This window comes from Furipterus horrens, unplaced genomic scaffold, assembly GCF_987537825.1.
Source record: "Furipterus horrens unplaced genomic scaffold, mFurHor1.1.pri manual_scaffold_11, whole genome shotgun sequence".
NCBI classification, from domain to species: Eukaryota; Metazoa; Chordata; class Mammalia; order Chiroptera; family Furipteridae; genus Furipterus; species Furipterus horrens.
The window spans coordinates 51,977,987-51,990,517 of NW_028327181.1; the positions used below are offsets into that span (position 1 = coordinate 51,977,987).

The 12,531-nt window shown below is 56.3% G+C and overlaps 1 long non-coding RNA gene across 1 annotated transcript in view; it reads right to left on the reverse strand.

The window, feature by feature from the left end:
* Nucleotides 1–238: 238 nt before the first annotated feature.
* LOC149997573 (uncharacterized) overlaps nucleotides 239–12,531 on the reverse strand; it is a 29,409-nt gene continuing 17,116 nt past the window's right edge. The window contains exons 2-3 of the long non-coding RNA XR_016514062.1: nucleotides 11,295–11,432; nucleotides 239–333 (exon numbers count right to left, since the gene is read on the reverse strand). This is a non-coding gene — a long non-coding RNA (uncharacterized LOC149997573). The remainder of the gene's footprint in view (nucleotides 334–11,294; nucleotides 11,433–12,531) is intronic.

A 12,531-nucleotide genomic window follows, 5' to 3' on the forward strand; every position in this document is an offset into this window, starting at 1 on the left:
GCGGCGTGAGCACCTCGCACAGCTCCTGGAATACACCAGGGACTCAGCAAATACCCCAAAGAGTGCGGGAGTGGGTGAGAGCCCTAGCCCTCAGGGAACCCACGGACTGCTAAGAACGAAGTGTGCAAGGAACTGCAGTGTCTGAGTGGGGAGAGATAATAGCCCCCAGTGGAGATGCTTTCTTGGGGCTTCCAAACAGATCAGCCAGCCAGTGATGGGAAGGTGGGGTTCACTCACCTCTTGCATCAAAGAATTCATCATCCGAGCTCTCCACTGAGTCACTGAGGACATTTTGAAGGTGCCAGGGGGCACCGCCGCCCGGGGTAGGGCCACCTGCCAAAAGGAACACATCTGTTAACCAAGCCTGTGACTGCGTCCTGGCGTGAAGGAGGTAAGCCAAGGCAGCCTCTGGACCAAGGGTCAGTCAGTGCCCTGCACGTCCCTGCCCTCTCCCTCCTGGTGCTCAGTCCCTCAGAGCCCTGCTACAGCTGTGGTTTCTTTTCAGCCGCCACACCTTCCTGAGACAGCTCCTTGGGGCAGCAGAGTTTTCTCCTCTATGGAGCAAGAGTCTGGAGGGAACGGGGGGGGGGGGCGGGGGCGGGGGGCACCTGGGGCTCAGGAGAATTGTTCCAAGTAACTCAGATCTGTTGGAAGCCAAGTTGGCAGAGCAAATGAAAATACAATAGATAGCCAAAGCTATTAATCACCGATTAGTTCCTAAATCAGGGAATTAATGGGCATTTAAATGACATATTTATGAGATACCAGCAGGTCTTCAAAAAGCATATTTTTCCCAAAGCAACTGATTTGGCCAGCTGTGTGCTGCTGGGAGCCCAGGATTCTAATCCCACTCCCCTTGCTCCCCTCCTCCTCCCCCAACCCCAAGGAGCCTGACAGTGGGCAGTTCAGCTTCCTCCTGGAGCTTCCCTCTTCTCACCTGCAAACAGGGGTCAGGGCCCTTCCTCACTGACCCCACTGGGCCGTCGTGAAAACACTAAGGAGTGAAGGCCACGCGAATCCCTGGCAGTGGTGGGAAATGCCATACAGATGCCCAAGAGGGTCAGGAAGCCTCCTGAGGGGCAGGGGACCAGGCCAGCTGTACTAAAGGCCGCGCACAGCCTTGAGTGTCAAAAAAAGTTGGCACCATGATCCCAAAATAGCAAGGGAAAGGCCCAGAAGCTCAGTCACCTTGAAGCAGGTCGCCACCCTACACGTCTCTGCATTTTCTTTTCTATTTTTTTATTGTTTTTCTATTACAGTTGCCCCATTTCCGCCACTGTCCCCTGCCCACCCCTCCCGCACTCGATCCCCGCCCTGTTGTCCGTGTCCCTGGGTCCCTCACGCCACTTCCTTCTCTGCATCTGCTGTGTCCGTTGTCCAGGCCCCGGGGGAACAGAGCCAACAAGTGTTTTTGGCAAACAAGCAAATTAATAACAATGATCTGATGAGTAAATACACTCTGCTAGTTGCTTCACAGGTATTAGCCATCCTAACCAAGCCCCACGGAGTGAATGTCATGCATCCCCATCTCACACCCAAGGAAATAAAGCCTCACGGATGGGAAGTCTTCTGCTCAAGGTTGTAAAGCCAGTCCTCACGTGATGGAAGCAGGATCTGAACCCAGATCCTTCTGACTCCAGGGTCTGTGCTCAGGACCACTATGCTGGGTACTCAGCATCACTGTTCAGGGTCCCAGATGTCCTCCTCACTCCTGGCCAAAACAGCCCTCCCACCTGCTGCTGGCCAGCTGGGCAAGGGGCTGGAGGCCTGTCCCTGGCTGTTCTCGGGGAACCCAGCCCCGGGAGCCAGCTGTCCTACTTCTAGAACCATCCACCCACCAGTCTGCAAATCAGTGTGTGCGTATCCTTGCGACTGTGTGAAAACCTAGAGGTGTGTCCAGATCCTGGCCATGGGTGAAAATTTAGCAGAAAAATGGGCTTTGGAGCAACACAAACCTGGGTTTAATGCTACCACTTACTAGTCTATGACCTGAAGCCAATGAGCCTCTCTGAGCCTTGCTTTTCTCATCTGTAAAGTGGGGGTCATAAGTCTTGACTCACCCTTCGGATATCTAACTAGGATCACCCACCAGAGGGCCCAGCACGCTGAGCACTCGGGAGGCGGCAGCCTCATCAGCTGCAGGGCCGAGGTCTGGGCAGGGCCCTGGCGCCACCCGCACCCAGCAGGCCTTTGAGTAGCCCCCACGGGCCCTCCCCAAGGCTGCAGTTCCCTCTGTATCTTCGGAGGCCCCCCTACACCCTCTAGCAGACTGTCCTTCTGTCCTACCTTCACTAGCACACTTTTTTAAAACTCAAAACCAGGATGAGAGAGAAAGAGGACTATCTCGACCGTGCCCAGCAGTCCAGAGAGAAATAAACGATCCTTCCCTGCCCATGGTGCCCCAACCTTCCCTCGGAGCTCCAAGCTGGAGCCCACCCTCCCCCTCCCGGCCCACCAGCACACCACCCGCAGGTCCAGTGTGCTCTCCGGGACCTGGTCACAGGCCTGGGTCTCCCCACAAGCGGGGGCAGCTGGGGGCGGCCGTAGGCCCTGGCTCAGGCCCTCCAGCGCACACGCCTGCCTCGCCCGTATCAACCCTGGCGCCCAGGCACACAGGAGCAGGCAGGGGGAGGGGAACCTGCTGGGGGTGCGGCGGCACCCTAGACCAGGACCCCAGCCTGAGGGCAGAGCCCCACCAGAAGGAAGCTACCAGCTTGCTCTCAGGAACCCGGTCAGAGGGCAATGCCATGTCTCAGCAAGACAGGCCCTGGCACAGCAGAGAAAGGGCTACAGGCATTGGCCGACTTCTCCTGGGCCAGACCTCAGACCAGATGGTGTGAGAGGAAGGAGCTGGGGACAGAGCTGAACTGGATCAGTCCCTGCCCCTGGGGTGCTAGCCTTGGGGCCCTGTCCTGCACCACCCCTGCACAGAGCACAGGCCAGACAAGACATGGCAGCCTGACCCCTAGGCTAAGAGGCACACACACCTTGCACCCCACAGGCGTGGAGAGCACCTCTCTGAGGCAGAGACCCCGCAGGTGGGGTGCGGGGAAGCAGGCCTTCCTGGGGAGGGGTCGAGCCGAGCCTCAAAAGAAGGGTGAGCAGAGTTGGCCAGGCTGGGGCAGGGTGGAAGAAAGGACAGACACAGGTCAGAGCGATCAGGCCACTTCCAGGAGAAGCTGGATCTAGAACTTTCTCCTCCAGGGTAAGAAGTCTGTCTGGCTCATCAGAGCCAGGGAGGGAACATGGGTGTCTGCTATGACAGCCACAGCCCTGAACTACTCAAGTAACACCTGCCAGTTCCCAGGCCTCCAGGGATCCAGGGTGCCTCTGAACGGGCCAGGCCTGGTGTCCCATGCTGGGCCTTCCCCCCATGATGACGGCCACAGCCCTGCCTGAGGCTGACTCTGAAACACTGGCCTGGCAGGCCTGCTGGAGTCCAGCGGTCGGTGCCTCAGAGGCGACAGGGCTGAGGGAGAAGAGCCTGGGCTGCTTGGTGTAGGCTCATCCAGGTGGGCCCACATCTTCCCTGTCGCTGTCGCCGTCACCAGCCTCACACACAGTCTCATACACAGCCTCACACTCACATAACCTCACTCATACACAGCCTCACACACACACACGCAGCCTCACACACACACACAGCCTCACACACACGCACAGCCTCACACACACACACACACAGCCTCACACAGCCACACACACAGCCTCACACACACACGCATGCAACCTCACATACACACACAGCCTCACACACACACACACACACGGCCTTGCATACACACACAGCCTCACACACACACAGCCACATACACACCCATGCAACCTCAAATACAGCCTCACACACAGCCACACACACACACGCGTGCAGCCTCACACACACACACGCGTGCAGCCTCACACACACACACGGCCTTGCACACACACACACACAGCCTCACATACACACAGCCTCACATGCGCACGCACACACACACCGCCTCACACACACACACAGCGTCACACGTGCAGACTCACACACAGCCTCACATACACACACAGCCTCACACACACACGCGCAGCCTCACATACACACAGCCTCACACACACACACACACGCGTGCAGCCTCACATACAAATACACACAACCTCACACACACAGCCACACACACAGCCTCACACACACACACACAGCCTCACACACACACACAGCCTCACAGCACACTCTTAGATCACCCTTCACTGCGTCTCAGGTCTGGCCTGGTGTCCCAGAGGCCCAAGTGCAGGATGCAGCACATGAGATGGTGGCGTCCGTGTGAGGCTCCACAGGCAGAGGGCCCCTCAGGGCCGTCCTCCTCTCCGCAGCCCCTCCAAGAGCCCGGCCGGCCTCCCCTGTCACGGGAACCACTGTCCCACTCCCACTCCAACTTGCGGCTAGCTCACACCCCAGCTCTGCCACTTAACAACTGATGATTGTAGTAAATGTCACTCTGCACCATGCTGTGCCTCAGTTCCCCCCTCTGTAAAAGGGGAGTAATGGTCCTTACATAGTCCTTGCATAGGGTTGCAATGAGGATTAAATGAATGAATATAGAGGGTCTGTTAAGGAACATAAGTTATCATGATTATCCACAGGCCTTTCTTTACTCCTTTCCTAGGCAGAAGCTCCCCTTTCCTCCTCAGGCCCCTGGAATGGGAAGCCAGAGGGCAAAACTGGAACAGCCTCCTCCCCCTGAGGCTGGGGGTGCCTGTCCCCCAGTGCCCACAGGTTGCTTCCTGCTGCGTGGCCAGTCCCTCTCTCCTCTCCCCAGCATAACTTCCTAGGGCTCTGTCCTATGTGCCTGGAGCTACGTCCCAAAACATCCTTTGCCTGTGCCCACCGGGTCCAAGCCTGCCTGCCCCATGGGGCTGCCTGCACCCCCAAGACAGGCAGGGAGCTGGCAGGCATCTTTTCCAGGCTCATAGCCTTAACTGGTCCAGGGATAGGCACAGAGAAGGCTCTTGTTATGCTCAGCATGGCCGAGCGCAGGGTAGATCCAGGAGGGCCCCCTCGAGGAAGTGTCCCATAGAGCAGGTCCTCGGCCTCCTCTCTGGGTCAGGATGAGTGTGGGGACCAGACCGAGCCAGGGCCAACCAGCCCATGCTCAGACTTAGAGGGGCTGTGGGGCCCACCCAGGGAGGGAGAAGAGGCCCGGAGAGATGCTACTTCCAGAAAAAGGCATTACTGAAGGAAACCAGTGCTGGTTGGGGGTTGGTTGCTAGAGAAACACGTCCTAACTATCTCCCAAACTGCTGTATGCGCCACTGATGAGCGTGTTTGCTCAGCTGTTTCAGGGTACATGCCAGGAGTCCGAGAAGGACCTGTCTCCTGGGGTACAGGAGCCCAGATCCTGAAGGACTCGAAAGGAATCCTGCTTCTGCGGCGACCGGGCTGCTCCGTCGGTCCAGGCCTGGTACTCAAGGATTGCGGCTGTGTCCCCAGGCTGCAGGTTATCCTGAGGTTACCCACAGCCCCAACCTGGACTTCAGCCGCAGCCTGAACCTTGAGCTCGCCACAGATCAAGTCCCGACCACGATCTGAGAACAAGCTGAGACCCAGCTGCAGACCAGGCTGCGAGCCCAATCTCAAACCGAGCTAGGAAGCCACAAATTGAGCCTTTACTCAGTCACAGCCCCAGCCACACATTCGACAACCACCAAGCAGTGACTGCAGCCACCAGCTTCATCCTGGCCCCCTTGGCTATGAACAGCACAGGGGGCCAGATTTCGTAACTCCAAGGATGTTTTCAGGGCTCACACTAAATTCTGTACAGCATTTCCCACCACTGCCAGGGATTCGCATGGCCTTCACTCCTTAATGTCTTCACAAGGGCCTAGTGAGGTCAGTGAGGAAGGGCCTGACTGTTTGCAGGTGAGAAGAGGGAAGCTCCAGGAGGAAGCAGACTGGCCCCCTGTCAGGTTCCTTAGGGGAGGGGTGGAGTGGGATTAGAATCCTGGGCTCCCAGCAGCACACAGCTGGCCAAATCAGTTGCTTTGGGAAAAATGTGCTTTTTGGAGACCTGCTGGTATCTCATAAATATGCCATTTAAATGCCCATTAATTCCCTGATTTAGGAACTAATTAGTGATTAATAGCTTTGGCTATCATACTTTCATTTGCTCTGCCAACTCGGCTCCTAACAGTTCTGAGTTATTGGAACAGTTCTCCTGAGCCCCAGATGCCACCCCTCTACCCCCGGCCCTCCAGACTCTTGCTCCATAAGGAGGGAACTTTCTCCTCCCTCTAAAGGGAGCTCCCATAGCATCTGCTACTGATGGCTCTGCCACCTGCAGGCTCCTCAGGAGGGCAGCCAGGAGCAGGGGGAGCCCCAAAAGAGGGGACAGAGGGCCCCCTCTGCCTACACAGAAGGGCACCCCCTCCCATCATTCCAGGACCCCTTGTGGGACATGGAGATCAGAGGCTAGGGACTGAGGCACCCAATAGGGAGGCCCAGTTGGGGCCACAGACTCAATGGAGGGTGCTGGGGGCGCTTTCAGAGACCCCCTACCTCAATGACTGGCCAGCTCTCTGGTAAGCAAGCAGCAGGAAAGCAGCCCCTCCCCCAGCGGGGTCTCCGATGACTCCCCTGGGATCGTTCCTACCACCTGCCACTCCAGGCTGCTGCTGTTAAGCAAAGATGGGGCCCAGGTGGCCTCTGTCCCCAGGCTCCCCATTTGGTGCCAAGCCCCAGCACCAAGGATCAGGGCCGGGACCTGCTCTCATGACTGCTTCAGGTCACACTGTGCAACGGAAACAAGCAGGCAGCAAACGGGGTAAACACCACCACCGCCCCCCACACTGGGCAACGATGGGAAAGCTGAAAATAGCCTTTTTTTTTAACCACTAGGGATGATTCCAGGGTTGCTCAGCTGGGACCAGCCCCAAGGGAGGCAGGAGGCGGCAAGTGGGGGTGGGGAAAGGAGAAGGAAGCCACAGGCCAAGGGAGGCCCCAGGGAGTTCTGATCAGGAGGGTAGTGATCGAAACCATTCTGGAGCAGTCCAGAAAAGGTCAGAGGTGGGTGAGTGATGGGCGGCCCCAGATGCCCCACGCCTCGCAAAGGCAGACTGCCAGAACAGCCCAGCCCCTGAGAGCTCACAGTCCGCAGCCGCACACCTAGGTCCCTCCCCAGGAGAGGAGGTCAGGGGCGCAGGGCATGATGCGCTCGGCAAACACTGAGAGCCAAGCAAACATGGTATCAGCAGCAGACGGCTCAGAAGAGGCCTCTCCATCCACCAGAACTCGGCGCCCCTCCCAGACACAGCCCGACGCGTTTCTATTTTTGCTTTCAACCCTTGTTCGCCATCCCCAGCTAACAGTTGGCTAACTGCCCCTCCCTCCAGAATAGCAGGTCATCTGGGAAGGAGAAACGCCTCTTCGCTGGCCTCCCCTGCCCCAGGTCTGCACACAAACAGGCTGACCCTCACAGAGGAGAAGCCCTCAAACCCCCCCCCCCCCCACCGCAGGCACCTTCCGTGGACAGAGCCGCAGCTCTGAGCCCCCCAGCACGCCTGTCCTGGAGAGGAGCCTCACCAGGACGCTTGGAGAGACCAGCTTGACACTCAAGAACTCTGGTTTTCAGGTGCAAAGGCGCCTGCTCCCTGCCAGTCCTGGCCGCACACACTGACCTCACTCCCCAGAGCCACAAAACCTCCCCTCACTGTCCTGAATTCACCCCAAAGACAGGCTACGGCCCAAGCCCCTACATGCCACCCCATCTTGAACCAAGCCCTCTGTGGGCCACATGCCTGGGCCATGGTCCCATCTCCAAGTGAACCTTACAGATGCAGCCCTGGACAGAGCCTGGAGGAAGCAGGGTGGGCCCCTCTGCGAGGACCCAGCTCCCCCACCCCAGAGCCACTGACGGGCAGGAGGCTCCCCCACTCCTCCTCCCTCTTCGCACATGATCTCCACGGGGGCTGGTGGCCACACAGCTGTGCGGGCCTGCGCGGGCAGACGCAGAGCCCTGGAGGTGGCGTTCACCTCCGGAGTGACTCACTAAGGCTCCCATTCCTTTGTGAAAGGGGGTGCAATTTAGCATTTTCTTTCTCCTTAGAAAATAAGAATTTTAAAAGCAAGAGTGTAGAGGGATTCAAGGGGGGGGTGGAGCTCAGATCTCATTTGATTTCCAAACTCACTTGTTACGCATTCTCTCCTGCCCCCTCCTTCCCCCAGCCCTTCCCCTGGGGAGCTCTGGTCCCCCTTCCACATGGCTCCTGCTGGAGATCTAGTGATGATCTGGGGCCTGGAACCGCCAGTAGGCCCTCTATGTTCCAATCCTCAGCGTCCCAATTGTTCCCCATCCCTACCACCCTTCTGGGAGGGTCCTTTGGGGTAAGAGATGGGAGGAAGTGGGATCCCTTAAGGCAGAGTAAAGTCAGCAGGGAGAGGAGCCAAAAAAAGAAAGAGCAGTGTTAGAGCTGGAGCTGACGTAAAGCTCATTCTGGCTCCCCACCTCTTCCCCTTTTACAGATGAGCAAACCGAGGCCCGGAGGGGCAGTTCAAGGTCAGCCAGTGACAGGGCCAGGCCTCTTCTTTGTTACAGGTGGATCAGGCCGACTTTATTAATTCAGGACCACTAAGCAGAGATTCTGGACCTGACGTTGTAGCTCGAGGGGTTAGAAAGCATTCTCAGTTAGTTTGGTCCGTTGGACCAAAAGGGGATGCACACTAAGTGAAGGTGAAACATCGAGGGAAATTAGCCTGTTAGAGTGGGTTTGTCATGTAGGACCTGCCCACCCATGCCAGGAGGACCCAAAGGACGCACTTCTCACAACTGGGAAAAATACATGTGTGAGGGGAGCTCCAGGGTCCTTGAATAGCCCTGGGGCTCCTCTTTTCTGTAGTGAGAAGTTACAGTGAAAGCTAGGGCCACTGAACTGGGATCCTTCATCGCAGGAGGGCTAATTGCGTCTTGGAATGGCAGGGGCCAAATAATGGTCCTCACCGGTCAAAGACAGAGGGTGGCGGAGCCAAACACATCACCAGGACAATCTCATTCACAGACGCCTTTGGCTCTGGCTAGTGGATCATGGTGCTCCTGGAAGAGAAGCAGATGAGCTGTCTGTTTGGTTCTTTTGAAGATTTTCATTTATTTGTTTTTAAAGAGTGGAGAAAGGAGGGAGAAAGAGAGGGGAAAAAGATGTGAGGGAGATACATCCATCAGTTGTCTCTCACACACACCCCCAGCCAGGGACCTGGCCTGCAACCCAGGCACATGCCCTGACCAGGAATTGAACCAGCAACATTTTGGTTCACAGGATGACACTCAGCCCACTGAACCACACCAGTCAGGGCTAACATGGGCAGTCTATTAAACTCCTACTTAATCTATATAAGCAGAAGAGTCCTAGGTCAAATAAGCAGAAATATCAATTGAACCACCAACACAAAGAGTCATGGCTCCTTAACTGTGTTCCTGACTGAGCCAGTCGGCAGACCCCTTGAGGAAGGACCCCAGTACACTACCCAAACTGTATACTGTTAATTTTTCTCCTGGCTTTCCCCCAAGGCACCTACAGTCTTTCACCCATGTAACCCTGCCGTGGGGAAAGGAAAATAATCAGACTCGGTAAATTCCTGGCCCCTGCCATTCCAAGACGCAATTGGCCCTCCTGCAATGAAGGATCCCAGTTCGGTGGCCCCAGTTTTCACTGTAACTTCTCACTACAGAAAAGCGGAGCCACAGGGCTATTCAAGGACCCTGGAGCTCCCCTCACACATGTATCTTTCCCACTTGTGACAAGTGTGTGGTCCGCGCGGCTGCGCGGCGAGGCCCGACGGCCCGGTGCGGCGCGCTGCGCGGCGGCCGGCGGCGGCACCATCCACGGCGGGCTCGGGAGACGGAGGCCGGGCTCAGCGCGGGCTCCCCGGCATGCCCCGGCCGGCCGCCGCCTCAGAGCCGGGCCGCGTACGCAGGGTGGCTCCGCAAGCGCCGGGATGCGGGCCGGGCCTTCCCTCGCACCACGGTGCTCCGATGCACCGCGCGCCCGGGCACCTCCGCCCCGTGCCCCGCGCCCCCAACAGAGCGCGCGGTCCCTGCCGCCCGGCCGTCGCGGGCCCATGGACGCGGCCTCCTGGGCCCGCTGCCTACCTGCGCTCGGGCCCGCCTCTCAGGTGCCGGGCCGCTTCGGGTCCCTGCGGTCGGGGCGCCACCAGCGCCCCGGGCGCCCCGCGGCCGCAGCAGATGCTACTGGAGCCTCTACGCACTCCCGGGGCGGGGCAGTCTGGTGGGCGGGCGCAGGGGAAGAGGAAGCCAGAGGGGCAGTGATCGGCGGCCCTGTCGGCCAATGGCAGCGCCGATCTTCGCCTACCAAAGGAAGCCCTCGGCCAGTGGCAGCCAGGGGCGGGGACAAAGGGCAGGGCGTAAGGTCACTTGCCTACGGTGGGGCGCGGGGATGGGGCCTTCAGGTTGGGTGGGCTATCCACTATCATACTGTGTGATCTTGGGCAAGTCACTAAGCCTCTCTGAGCTCCACTCAGCAAGTATTTATGAAGCACTTGCTATGTGTCAGTCACTGTGTTAAGTTCCAGGAAGGAAAGGAACTCACATTGTGGTAGTTGAAACAGACATGTAGCAAATATACACGACAGAACATAATACAAGTTGTGATTAGTTCCATTAAAGAAAATAACAAATTATGCAAAAGAACAGCAAGCAAACTGTATTTTTCAAGACAACCAGAGAAAATTAGGTGTGGCCTGAGTAAAGACAATGTTAAGGCATCATTGCTGGGGGTGATAAGACATTGAAGGTATATTTTAAAGACCCTATATGTTAGGGATTCATGATTTAGTATTTACAGGTAAGTGACATGAGTTCTTGGATTTGCTTTAAAATACGTAAGCTAAAACAATTGGTTGGGGAATAGAAAGGCATGCTTTTAAAGCTGATCTATTATGTTATCCTCTCTATGTCCAATAATTCTATAATAAAAAGTTTCAAAAGAAAGGGAGAACAGAGCAGGACAGGGAGCCTAATTCCCCCTGGGCAGTCAGAGGAGCCCTCCGACATCTGGGCTGACATTCAGTGTTGGGTAGGAGGAGGCCAGGGAAGAAGATGAGCAAATGCTTTTCATGTGCAAAGCCCGGAGGTGGGAAAGAAGGCAGCATGCGCAAGGAAATGCAGAGAGGCCAGTGTGGCCACAGCAGAAAGATGAGGGTAGAGAGATGCCACACCGTACGTGTCCTTCCACAACCCCTCCTCAGGCACCCAAGAGCAGTGGGGCCGGAGGGGCCGCTGGGAAGCCATCCCCTTGGCTCAGGCCCCAGAACTCACTGCAGAACGCTGTACAGGAGCGTGGAACTGGATGACTGCACATGGACTTGCAGGAGACGCAGATGTTCAGCAGGGTGTCCCAGCATTGTTCTTTGGGGCACAGCTCCATGGTGACCCCCATCAGCAGGCCCTGTGGAGCTGAGAGGCAGCGAGCATGAGGACAGCTGGCACCCCACCGGAGGTGGAAACAGGCAGCCTCTCCCGTTCACGTCCACACTCTCTGTCTCAGTGAGCAAAAGGAGAACTAGATAATACTGGCTTCCACCCACTGCTGCAGTTGCCAGGGGGTCTGGGGCAGCCACCTCAGCTCCCTGAGCCTGCGTCTCCAATCTCCCCTGCATCACCAGTGCCCTGCTTGATGCTGCTCGCTGCCCTCTTGAACGTGGCGTGCCTCTTCCTACCACAGGACCTTGGCACATGCTGTTCCACTTACATAAAATGTCCTCTTCCCCTCCTGGCTGGTTATTTCCTCCTCATCCTTTAGATCTCTGCTTCAACTTCATTTCCTCAGGGGAGCCTTTCTGACTCCCCCACCCAGGCAAGGAGACACCCCTTCTGCATACAGATATGCCCTTTACTTGTCACTTCACTTTTATGAGTGTGATTATTTGATATTAACTGTGAGCATCATGCAGCAGGGGCTCCGTCTAATTTTTTGTTCACTGCTGGGACCTGAGGACCTAGATAGTGCCTAGGACAAGTAGGCGCTCATTAAATGAATAAATGAAAAGAAAAGCAGACCTAGTGTCCAGCATACAGCAAGCACTCAATAATTGACAATGTCCCTCCATTTTTTAACTGGGTATGAAACACACGCAATGTTGTGTGCAACACACACAAATCTCAAGTGTGCAGCTAGTTAAGTTTTTCTTTATGTATACAGTGGTCCCTCTTTTTCTCTGGGGGATACATTCCAAGACTCCCAGGGGATGCTTGAAACTGCGGAGAGTACCAAATCCTATATATGCTGTTTTTTTCTTACACACACATACCTATGGTATGTGTTTAACTTGTAAATTAGGTACCGTAAGAGATTAACAATAACTAATAATAAAACAGAACAACTATAACAATGTACTGTAATACAAGTTACGTGAATGTGGTCTCTCTCAAAAGGTTTTATTCTACTGTGCTCACCTTTCCACTTCAAGAAACAAAGTTACGCGTCTCCTCGCTGTGTCTGCCTGGTGGGCGTCACCGCCTTTGTGCTTTGGGGCCGTTACTAACTAGAACAACG